Here is a 12,599-nt window from a genome sequence, read left to right on the forward strand (position 1 = left end):
GTGGGTCATGACTAGCTTTTTGAAGTACTTTTTGCTTATTGAGGTCAGCGCCACTAGGCAGTAGCTATTAAGGCGTGTTGCTTGTGCTTTCTTAGGTTCGGGATGATGGTATTCTTCTTGAAACAGGTGGGATTCTGGCTCTGGGAGAGGTAGAATATGTCAGTGAATATTTCTGCCAGTTGATCCCGACAGGATAGAACATAGAACATAGAACATAGAACAATACAGCACAGAACAGGCCCTTCGGCCCATGATGTTGTGCCGAACATTTGTCCTAGCTTAAGCACCTATCCGTGTACCTATCCAATTGCCGCTCAAAGGTCACCAATGATTCTGACTCTGCCACTCCCACAGGCAGCGCATTCCTTGCCCCCACCACTCTCTGGGTAAAGAACCTACCCCTAACATCCCTCCTATACCTTCCACCCTTCACCTTAAATTTATATCCCCTTGTAACACTGTTGTACCCGGGGAAAAAGTCTCCGACTGTCTACTCTATCTATTCCCCTGATCATCTTATAAACCTCTATCAAGCCACCCCTCATCCTTCTCCGTTCCAATGAGAAAAGGCCTAGCACTCTCAACCTATACTCGTACGACCTATTCTCCATTCTAGGCAACATCCTGGTAAATCTCCTCTGCACCCTCTCCAAAGCTTCCACATCTTTCCTAAAATGAGGCGACCAGAACTGCACACAGTACTCCACATGTGGCCTTACCAAGGTCCTCTACAGCTGCAACATCACCTCACGACTCTTGAATTCAATCCCTCTGCTAATGAACGCTAATACACCATAGGCCTCCTTACAAGCTCTATCCACCTGAGTTGCAACTTTCAAAGATCTATGAACATAGACCCCAAGATCCCTCTGCTCCTCCTCCTTACTAAGAACCCTACCGTTAACCCTGTATTCCGCATTCTTATTTGTCCTTCCAAAATGGACAACCTCACACTTGACAGGTTTGAGCTCCATCTGCCACTCCTCAGCCCAGCTCTGCATCATATCTAAGTCCCTTTGCAGCCGACAACAGCCCTCCTCACTATCCACAACTCCACCAATCTTTGTATCGTCTGCAAATTTACTAAACCACCCTTCGACTCCCTCTTCCAAGTCATTAATTAAAAATTACAAACAGCAGAGGACCCAGAACTGATCCCTGCGGAACTCCACTTGTAACTGGGCTCCAGGCTGAATATTTACCATCTACCACCACTCTCTGACTTTGACCGGTTAGCCAGTTCTCTATCCAACTGGCCAAACTTCCCACTATCCCATGCCTCCTGACTTTCTGCATAAGCCTACCATGGGAAACCTTATCAAATGCCTTACTAAAATCCATGTACACTACATCCACTGCTCTACCCTCATCCACGTGCTTGGTCACCTCCTCAAAGAATTCAATAAGACTTGTAAGGCAAGACCTTTTACCCCTCACAAATCCGTGCTGGCTGTCCCTAATCAAGCAGTGTCTTTCCAGATATTCATAAATCCTATCCCTCAGTACCCTTTCCATTACTTTGCCTACCACCGAAGTAGGACTAACTGGCCTGTAATTCCCGGGGTTATCCCTATTCCCTTTTTTGAACAGGGGCACAACATTCGCCACTCTCCAGTCCCCTGGCACCACCCCTGTTGATAGCGAAGATGAAAAGATCATTGCCAACAGTTCTGCAATTTCCTCTCTTACGTCCCACATAATCCTAGGATATATCCCATCAGGCTCGGGGGACTTGTCTATCCTCAATTTGTTCAAAATGCCCAACACACCTTCCTTCCTAACAAGTATCTCCTCTAGCTTACCAGTCCGTTTCGTACTCTCCTCTTCAACAATACGGTCCCTCTCATTTGTAAATACTGAAGAAAAGTACTCATTCAAGACCTCTCCTATCTTTTCTGACTCAATACACAGTCTCCCAATACTGTCCTGAATGTCCAACTGCAGACATTGTCCAGGCCTGTGGCTTTCCTTGGGTTGACTTTCAGGAAGTCTGCTCTGACATCTGTGGCGTCACTGGCATTCTGCTCAAATGAGCATAGAAAGCATTGAGTGTGTCAGAGAGAGATGTGTCTTTGTCCACTATCTTGCTATTCTGCTTTTTGTGTCCTGTGAAGGCAGCATGTTAATGCAAAGGGGAAAAAAAACTAAACAATTAGCAGCCATTTTTAGCCATGAAATGCAAAATGGGTGACCCATCTTGGCCATCCAGTGAGATCCTCAGCATCACAAATACCAGTCTTCAACCAAGTTGATTCTCTTCATGTGAAATCAAGAAATGGCTGGATACTGCAAACTGAATGGCCCTCATAACATTTCAACACTAATACTGCTTACTTTTGTCCAGAATAAAGACGCGCATGAGGCAAACCGTTCCAGTGCAGGTATAACACTATTGGGTATCTATCTGACAGTGTGGTAAATTGCCAAGGTATGTCCGAGGCACAAAAAGCAAGAGAAAATCCACTTAGCCAGTTACTGCCCTGTCAGTCGTCTTATGATCATCATTAAAGTGATAGAAGGTGTTCGTGACAGTAAGGTGCGAATGATTGCACTTGTTGTCAAGGAGAAAGTGAGAAGTGCAGATGGTGGAGAGTCAGAGTTGAAAAATGTGGTGCTGGAAAAGCACAGCAGGTCAGGCAGCATCCGAGGAGCAGGAGGGTTGCTGATTAGGGCATAAGCCCTTCATCAGGCATGTGGACGGGAAAGAGGGCTGAGAGATAAATAGGAAGGGTGGGAGTTGCACTGGGATGAAGGTAGCTGGGAAGGCAGTAGGTGGATGCAGGTGGGGAGGGTAGAGTGGATAGGTGGGAAGAAGCTGGATTAGGTAGGGCAGGTCAAAAGGCCAGTGCTGAGTTGGAGGGTTGGATCTGGGAGGAGGTGGAATGAAAGGTTATTTGGAAACTGGTAAAGTCGATGCTGTGTGGTTCAAGGCAGAAGTTCTACCTCCTGTTGATGGGTGACTTGGATTTGATGTTGGAGGAGGTCCAGGGCTTGCATATCCTTGGTGGAATGGGAGGGGGAGAAGTGGTTGGCCACAGGGCAGTGGGGTTGTTTGGTATCTGTGTCCCAGTGATGTTTCTTGAAAAGCCCTACGAGTTGGTGTCCTGTCTGTCTGATGTAGAGGGCACCACTTCGAGAGCAATGGACACTGTAGATGAGGTGAGTGGATGTGCTGGAAAATTTTCACTGGATGTGAAAAGATCCTTGTGGCCTTGAATAGAGATGAGGGGGAGGTGTGGGTGCAGATTTTACATTTCCTGTGGTGGCAGGGAATGTGCTGCTTGTGGAGGGTGAGTTGGTGGGTGGTATGGACCTAACAAGGGAGTCAAAGAGGGAGTAGTTTCTACAGAACGCAGGTAAGGGCGGGAAGGGAAATATATCTTTGGCATCTGATTGTAGGTGGTGGAAATAGCGGAGGAAAATGCAATGTGTCCAGATATTAGTTGGGTGGAAGGTGAGGACTGGGGGAGTGGGTTTCTATCCTTGTTGTGTTTGGAAGGGGATGGAGTTCATTGGCAGACGTGTGGGAAGTGGAGGAGATGTGCTGGAGGGTATGGTTGATCACCTTGAAATAGAAAGCCAAATGGGGTGTCTGGAATTGAAATTGCTCCTACTGGGAGCAAATGCAGCAGAGGCGGAGGAATTGGGAGTAAGGAATCGTGTTTTGATGGGTGGTGGTGGGAGGGAGAGAGGAGGTATGGTCAAGGTAGTTGTGGGAGTCGGGGTGTTTAAAATAGATGTTAGTGATGCATCGGTTGCCGGAGATGGAGATGGAGAGGTCCAGGAAGGAGAGGGAAGTGTCAGGCAAGGCCCATGTGAATGTAAGGTCAGGATAAAATGTGTTTGTGAAGTTGATGGACTTTTCAATCGCCGATGTATATAGGGGCTTGATGTCCATGGTGAAGATGAGGCACTGGGTACCAGAGAAATGAAAGTCATGGAGGGTGTGAGTGGTGTCCTGAATGTATGTATGTACATCGGGGAGACAGGGCACCGACTCGCGGAGCATTTCAGGGAACATCTCTGGGACGCACACACCAAACAATCCCACTGCCCTGTGGCCAACTACTTCAACTCCTCCTTCCTCAAGGACATACAAGTTCTGGCTGCCTCCACCACCTAATCCAAGCCACCTGACAACGGGACGAAAAAAAGCCTTATCTTTGGCCTTGGGCAACCACGTGGCATAAATAGACTTCACCAGTTTCTAAATCTCCCCTCCCCCCACCTCATCCCAGATCCAACCCTCCAACTCAGCATTATCCTCTTGACCTGTCTTACCTGTGCAGCTTTCTTCCCACTCATGCCCGAAAGACTGACTCTTCTGCTGTTTGGATGCTGCCTGAACTGCTGTGCTTTTCCAGCACCACACTCTTGACCATGATCTTCAGCAAATGCAGTCCTCTCTTTCTCCTAGTTGATTTCAATCCTACTGCTAAGCCTTTTCCAAGGATGCTTACCTGGAAGAAGTTGTCTTCAATTCCTGATGAAGGGCTTATGCCTGCAATGTTGATTCTCCTGCTCCTCGGATGCTGCCCGACCTGCTGTGCTTTTCCAGCGCCACACTCTCGACATTAAGCTTGTTGAGCTTGCTACACCAGTTAGTACGATCTTGGCTCATTGAACACTTCAGTGTCTTTTACTCTCACTATCCCAGAATGAGATTATGCAATAGTTAATAAGAAATCTATCACTTTTTACTTCAAACATACTCAAAAACTGAGCATCTACAGCCTTTGGCGAATTCCTTAGATTCATAAACCCTGAGCAAAATGAATTCTCTTCCTCTTGGTTCTAAATGGCATTGCCCTAATTTTTAAATTATGCCACCTGGTTCACACTCCCCAATCAGGGAATATCTTGCCTGCATCTACCCTGTTTATCTTTGAGCATTTTGTCGATTTCAATGCAATAACCTCTCATCTTTGAAATTCTAAAGAATTCAGGTCCTGATTGACCATTCTGTCTTTTCAGGACAGTCACATCATTCAGGGGCAAGTCTGAGACACTATCTTTCCTGAGGTAAGGAGACCTGAATGATAAACAGTACTCCATGCTGTCTAACCCAGCTTCTATACAATTGAAGCTAGACTTCGCTACTCCTGTAATCAAATCCTTTTGCAACAAAGGCTGAGAGTACATTGGCCATCCAGATAGCTTGCTGCAGTTGCATCTTAACCTTCAGTGACATATTGACCAGGATACCTGGCTTTCAAACCTCATACCGTTTAAGAAATACTCTGCACATATGTTCCTCCCACCAAATGGGTAATTGCCCAATTTTCTTCATTATATTCCATCTGATGTGTTCTTGCCGATGTGTTCTAAACCTGTGCAAATCCTCCTAAAACACTTTTTAAACATTTCTCTCATACACATTCCCACTTAGCTTGGTATCACTTGCAAATTTAAAGACTTAACATTTGGTAATCATTGATTATGTGTTGTGAACAGCTGGGGAAAAGTACTGATTCTTGCAGTGCCCCTACTCTCAGCCTAGCATTGTTAGGCAATCCTTAATCCATGCCAGTTCATTATTTCCTAGCCCAAATGCTTGATTTTACTAGACAACCTCCTGTGGGATCCTTCATCAAAAGCCTTCTGAAAATCCAAATATACTGTCAATTTAGCAATTTAGTTCGTAGCAATATGAAAACTAAGTTTGTTAAAAAATAATTTCCTACTTGCAAAGTCATTCTGAACATGCCCACTCAAATCATTCTTATCCAAATATCTATTTATCACATCCTTCATAGTAGATTCTAGCACTTTCCCAATTAGATTAGATTACTTACAGTGTGGAAACAGGCCCTTCAGCCCAACAAGTCTACACCGACCTGCCGAAGCTCAAACCACCCAGACCCGTTCCCCTACATTTATCCCTTCACCTAACACTAAGGGCAATTTGGCATGGCCAATTCACCTAACCTGCACATTTTTGGATTGTGGGAGGAAACCCACGCAGACACTGGGAGAATGTGCAAACTCCATACACAGTTGCCTGAGGTAGGAATTGAACCCGGGTCTCTGGCGCTGTGAGGCAGCAGTGCTAACCACTGTGCCACCGTGCCGCCCACTGATGCATGACTTCCCTACAATGGGAAGGCTAATGTAAGGCTGTAATTCCCTATTTTCTCTCTCTCTCTGTCTTTTTAAATAGTAAAATTTGCTAGCTTCTGATCTGCATGAAGCAGTCTAGAATCTAGACTTTTGAAAAAATGATTACCAGCACATTGTTCACTATAGACACTTTCTGCAAATCTCTGTAATGTAGAATATCAGTTCATGCTCACTTCAATTTTCAGCCCCTTTTAATTTCTTCAGTACAACCTTCTTTCTAACGATCTTCTTTCCCTCGACTTATCATTCTCCCCAGTCACTTGGTTTTGTAATTTTGGGAGATTCTTGTATCTTCCTCAGTGAAAAGAGACAAAAATAATCCCTTAGCCTCTGTGCTAATTCTCTGTTCTCTGCTGTAAATTCTCCTGACTCTGCCTATAAAGGGGTCCATGTTTATCTGCACTAAATGTTTCTGTTTTTATATACGTATGGAAACTGTAACATTCTATTTTCAGGTTCTTTGCTAGATTTCATTCATATTCTACTCTTCTCTTCCCTTTGCAGTTTCTTGAGCCTCCTTCATTGTATTTGGTAAACCTCCCAGTCCTGAGACATACTTCTATTTCTGGTTACTTCAGAAGCTTTTTAATATAAACTTTCGTAGACTTCCTTCAGCCACGGTTGACTGAACTTTTGGATGTTCACAGCTTGAAGTAATGTATAGTTTCTGTAGGCCTTCTAATAGCTATTTAAAGATCATTCGTTGCCTAGATGTAGTCATATCTTTTTGGTATATTCTCCTAATCTACCTCATGTCTTCATAATTTCCCTTCAAATTAACAATCTTGATTCAGATTGAACTACCTTACTTCCAATCATAATGTAGCAATCTATCTTGTGGTCACTGGCCCCTAACGATTCTTTTAAAACAAGGTTACTAATTAGCCATTTGTGCCACACAAGGGGCAAGCAATAGCCATCAGCACCATGAGAGAATTTAACCATCAATCCTTGGTTTCAATTGTAACACTGTCACTGTCACAAAAGTCCTGGAGGTTGCTATTGAGCAGAAATTGAACTGGGCGGGCATGCAAATGCTGTGCTTTACAAGAAGGCTGGAAGTTCTGAAGTGAGGAATTCACCTTCTATCCCTCGACTGCCTGTCCACCATCTACAAGGCCCAAGTCAGGAGTTTGGTGGAATAGTTTCCACTTGCCTGGGGGAATAGTTTCCACTTGCCTGGATGACTGCATCTCTAACATCTTCCAAGATGCATTGCACTATCAAAGCCAAAGAAGCCCATCCCATCCCATCCACCAGCTTCAGTTTTCATTCTCTTCACCACTGACACAGAGTAGCAACAATAACTGTCAGGATACTTACAGCGCAGATAGAGGTCATTTGGCCCATCGAGTCTACACCAACCCACCCCGACCCACCTTTCTACCCTATCTGCATAACCCCTGTTAATCTACCTTGCCTGCACATCTCTTGATACAATGCAATTTAGCAAGGCCAATCTATCTAACCTGCACATCTTTGAACTATGGGAGAATACCAGAGCACCTAGCGGAAACTCGTGCAGACACTGGAAGTATGTGGAAGCTCCACCCAAGGCTGAGAATTGAACCCAGATCCCTGACACTGTCAGGCAGCAGTGCTAACCATTGAACCATCATGCTGCTGCAAGTCACCAAGGCTGCTTTGACAGCATTTTCCAAGCCTGCAACCTCAACCAATTGGAAGACAGATGCAGCAGTTGCAAGGGAGGAACATTGCCTGCAAGTTCCCCTCCATGCTCGTACTTTTGTAACATGAAATTATATCACTGTTCTTTGAATATTTTAGGAGCAAAATACTGGAATTCCCTCATGATAGCTTTCTCTACCACATGGACTGAGTGGTCAAGAATAAGGCCCATTGCCAACTTATCAAGATTAATTAGTGACAAGAAATAAAAAATGGCTTGCCTGTGACACCAGTTATCTATGATGAAATCAAATAAGGTTGAGTAACAAATGTGTTGGAATTTTCTTGTGAGTCTGTTAATACTGTGGAGTCTCATGCCTTCAGTGACGAAGGCCTGGCTTGCCTGGTGCAGCATTACTCTTTAAACAGTGAGGTAAGTGCTGCCTAGGGATTAAATTTGCATATATGTGTAACCAGGGAACAGAGTTGAAAGCTGCTTCCGGTTGGCCTCTGCTGATATAACTGCTCTGTGTTTGCAGGAGAATGTGACAGTGAGGAGCTTTCTGGCATTGGATACACTGTAACCGGATCCAGGTTTCAGGTCTGTAAGCTTTGTTGAATGTACATGTGCATAAAGGCAAATGCATAACATGTTTGTGTTTGGAATTTTGAAGCCATTGCTATGTAAGCAGGCTGCCAGTCGGACTGGCTACTGGGAGTGATTGAGTGGAAGAAATACTGTGCATTGTACCTTCAGTACAGCATAATTGACTTCTGCCTCTCAATGCTCTGGTAGCTTCATAGCCTTTTACTTCTCTCTGATATGCTGACCTTTATTTGTTATAACAAGGATCGACAGAGATTGCAATTTATGTGTGAACTTGACTGGCTAGTTTGTCTTAAAGCTGATTGTTGGGTGAGCTGTGAAACCAGTTCGAACAGGAACAGTAGGAAAGCTCAATGCTCCACCGTAACCAACATCTGATCTGCCTTGGAACTGTGCTGCTAACCAGACGAGCTGCTTCCTTTGTTAATTATTTGTCATTGTGTTTACAGCTGCTAAGAGCCTGAACATATTCAGATGTTAGATATTTTGGTAACACAACAAGGACATGTGCAAGGCACCTACTTTCTGCTGAGTACCACCTGAAATCTGAGCTTGCATGTGACAAGCAAGTAACTGAAATAATTGGTGTGCTTTTAAGATTAAATATTTATCCAGGTGAAGATTATAACCATCCCCATAATTCAGTTAAATAGGTGTCACAACATTGGTGTCCTTTGTTATTTTAAGTTTTGATGTAGTATTCTGTTGCAATGATTAAACCATTCAAAACTGTGATCGATCTCTTCCTGTCTTGAGAACTAATGGCAAATGGCAGTGACTGCAATACATTGGATTTTAATGTTTTCATTATTATGCCCTCAAGGATGATTTTAAAAAAAAAAGCAAACGGGGCATTCTAGTAACAGCAATTGAAGTTTAGAAAGTTCTATGTTGTGTTGAAATAGACCATAACATATAGGAGCAGAACTGGGCCATTTGGTCTGTCGAGTCTGCTCTGCCATTCGATTATGATTGACATTTTTCTCAACCCTGTTGTCCTGTCTTCTCACAATAACCCTTGATTCCCTCATTAATCAATGACCTATACAACTGTTTTAAGTTACAATCAATTACTTGGCCTCCATAGCCTTCTGTGTTATTGATTCTACAGATTCACCACCCGTTAGCTGAAGAAATTCCTTCTCACCTCAGTTCTAACTCATTGACCCTTCACTCTGAGGCTGTGCCACTGAATCCCAGTTTCTCATAATAGTGGAAACATCATTTCCATATTCACTCTATCCAAGCCTTTCAGTATTCTTTTGGTTTCAATGCGATCCCCCCTCATCCGTTTAACATCTATTGAATACAGACCCAGAATCTTCACTGTCTCCTTACATGACAAGCCCTTCATTACTGAAATCATTCTTATGAAATTCCTCCAAGGAGTAGCTTTAGTTCCTTCCTTGGATTTGGGGCACAAAACAGTTCACACTAGTCCAAAGGCAATCTGACTATAGCCTTATACAATCTCAACAGTACATCTTGTTCTTGTTTTCTGGCCCCCCAAGATGAATGCTGACATTCCATTTGACTTCTTAACTTGCCTCTGAACCAGCATGTTAACCTTCACAGAATTCTGAATTTAAAACCTTCACGTCTTGCATTGTTGCTGGAGTGTTTAATTGATTGTTGTGGTTCTGTGTCACGTTTAGAAACAGTGTGTATTTATGTAGAACCTTTGAATGTTTTCAGGTTCTTTGCAGGTGCCTAACTGGAGAAAGAAGTTGACACAGAATCAAAGAACGGAGATGGTTGGGTAACCAAAAGCTGATACTGACGCAGCACTCAATCGCTCAGTACAAAGTAGAAGGCACAATAGGCAAGATTTTCTGAAGAGTGCCAATCTCATATAAGTTAAGATTTCTATGAAACGAGTGGCATGGTGGCTCATTGGTTAACATTACTGTCTCACAGCACCTGATGCAATCCCAGCCTTGGGTGACTGTCTGTATGGAGTTTGCACGTTCTCAGCTTGTCTGCAGGGGTTCCCACTGGGTTCTCAGATTTGCTCCTATAGTCCACAGATGTGCAGGTGAGATGTTTTGGCTAGGGGCATGCAGTTTACATGGGTTAGCCATGGTAAAGAGCTCATTCCTGAAGAAGGGCTCATGCCCGAAACGTCGATCCTCCTGCTCCTTGGATGCTGCCTGACCTGCTGCGCTTTTCCAGCAACACATTTTTAGCCATGGTAAATGCAGGATTATGAGGCTAGAAGATTGAGAGGTGATCTAATTGAGGTATATTAGATAAAGAAGTTGACAAAGTAGATCTTGAGTAGATGATTCCTTTTGTGGGGCATTGAGAATGAGGGGGTCATAGTTTTACAATAAGGGTAACAGATTTAAATCAGAGATAAGAGCTTAGTTCTTTCAAAAGTTTATGAATCTGTCGAATTCATGACCCCAGAGTGCGATAGATGTTGGGACATTGAGTAAATTTGAGAAGTCAGATAAGGTTTTTAATTAGTAGTAGGTCGAAGGGTTACGAGGAATAGGCAGGAAAGTGGAGTTGAGGTAGAGATGAGATCAACCATGATCATATTGAATGATAAATTGTCTCGAGTGGATGAATTGCCTACTCCTCATTCTTAAGTTCTTTTTATTTATTGCTTTCTTCAATTTACTCGAGCATATTGTGAAGCCTGGACTCTGAGATTCAATGAAACCTGTTTGTGCAGTGTAGATCTTTGTGTTCAGTACAAATAGGCTTTGAATAGTGATTGAGACCATAGAGAGCAGAAGTAGTTCAGAGTGAGATTCTTAAATTTCTGTTGTTGACTACGAAGGGAAACTGGTGAGTCTTTGTAGAATGGTTCATAGAAGGTATAGGTAAGATACTGAATTTAAAAGTCAGACACCTCACATTTAAGATAGTGGTGTGTCTTCGCGATTCCCTTCTGAGTGCAGAGGAGGCTGTGTCATTGAATATACTCAAAGCTGAATTGGACAGAGTTTTGATCTATTGGGCAGCAGGAAGATGAGGGGAAGGCTACAGTCAGATGAGCTGTGATCTTATTGAATAGCATAGTAGAAGTAATGCAGCTCGTTATGAAACGAGTGGCATGATGGCTCATTGGTTAACATTACTGTCTCACAGCACGAGGGACCCTGATGCAATCCCAGCCTTGGGTGACTGTCTGTATGGAGTTTGCATGTTCTCAGCTTGTCTGCAGGGTTCCCACTGGGTTCTCAGATTTTATTAAATTATGATTTTTGGCGAGATGCAAATGAAGATTAACTGGGAAACTGTCTGATAGGAAGAATAATAAATAGGAAATTAAATACAATTGAATCAGTGCTAAGGAATAAAGTAGTGCTGGATGATGTAGAATCGTGCAGGTAGAATTGAGGAACCGCAAAGGTAAATAAACCATAGTTGGATTTATGCACGGGCCTTCAAACAGTAGTCAGGAGCTGGGGTGCAAGATCCACCAGGAGATAGAAAAGATATGTAAGGAAGGCAAAGTTACAGTGATCATGGGTGATTTCAATATGCAGGTAGATTGGGAGCATCAGGTTGATAGTGGATTGCAAGAAAAGGAATTTGTGGAATGTCTATTAGATGGCTTTTTGAAGCAGCTTGTAGTGGAGCCCACTAGGAAACAGGCAACACTGGATTTAGTGTTGTGCTGTGAGGAAGATTTGATAAGGGAGCTTAAGGTGAAGGATCCCTTTGGTGGCAGTGATCATAATATGATTGAATTTGCTCTGCAGTTGAGAGGGAGAAGATAGAATCAGAGGTAATAGTGTTACAGCTGAACAAAGGCAACTGCATAGGCATGAGGAAAAAGCTGGGCAGAATTGACCAGGAGAGGAGCCTAGCAAGAAAGACAGTGGAACAGCAAAGGCAATTGTAATTCAAGAGATACAACAGAGATTTATACTGAGGAGAAGGGAAGTCAGGGAAAGCATAAAAGCAAACGAGAAAGCATAAAATGTGGCAGAGGGAAACCAGAGGATTTGGAAGCTTACAAAGATTAACAGTGGGTCAAAAAAAAAGAAAGATGGAGGGAGAAGGTTAAGTACGAGGATAAGCTAGCTAGTAATATAAAGGAAGAATGTATAAGTGGACACCGGGCTGCTGGAAAATGATGGGGGCTGGAGAGATGGTAGTGGGGAACAAGGATATGGCTGAGGAACTGAATAATTACTTCGCATCAGCCTTCAAGGTGGAAGACATGAGTAATATCCCAAAAATTTGAGTGAGAGGGCAGAGCTGAGTATGGTGGTCATCACCAAGG

At 43.5% G+C, this 12,599-nt stretch overlaps 1 protein-coding gene across 5 annotated transcripts in view; it reads left to right on the forward strand.

Annotated features, from left to right (window-relative positions):
- The window catches only part of arhgap32b (Rho GTPase activating protein 32b), a 572,293-nt gene that overhangs the window by 117,163 nt on the left and 442,531 nt on the right, over positions 1 to 12,599 (forward strand). For 4 of the 5 annotated variants that reach the window (XM_072593008.1, XM_072593005.1, XM_072593009.1 and 1 more), the window contains exon 2: positions 8,289 to 8,350. The exons of the other annotated variant lie outside the window; for it this stretch is intronic. The gene's annotated coding sequence lies outside the window, so the exon portion shown is untranslated. The remainder of the gene's footprint in view (positions 1 to 8,288; positions 8,351 to 12,599) is intronic. 5 annotated transcript variants of the gene reach the window in all.

The sequence above is a fragment of the Chiloscyllium punctatum genome, chromosome 23, assembly GCF_047496795.1.
Source record: "Chiloscyllium punctatum isolate Juve2018m chromosome 23, sChiPun1.3, whole genome shotgun sequence".
Taxonomy (NCBI): Eukaryota; Metazoa; Chordata; class Chondrichthyes; order Orectolobiformes; family Hemiscylliidae; genus Chiloscyllium; species Chiloscyllium punctatum.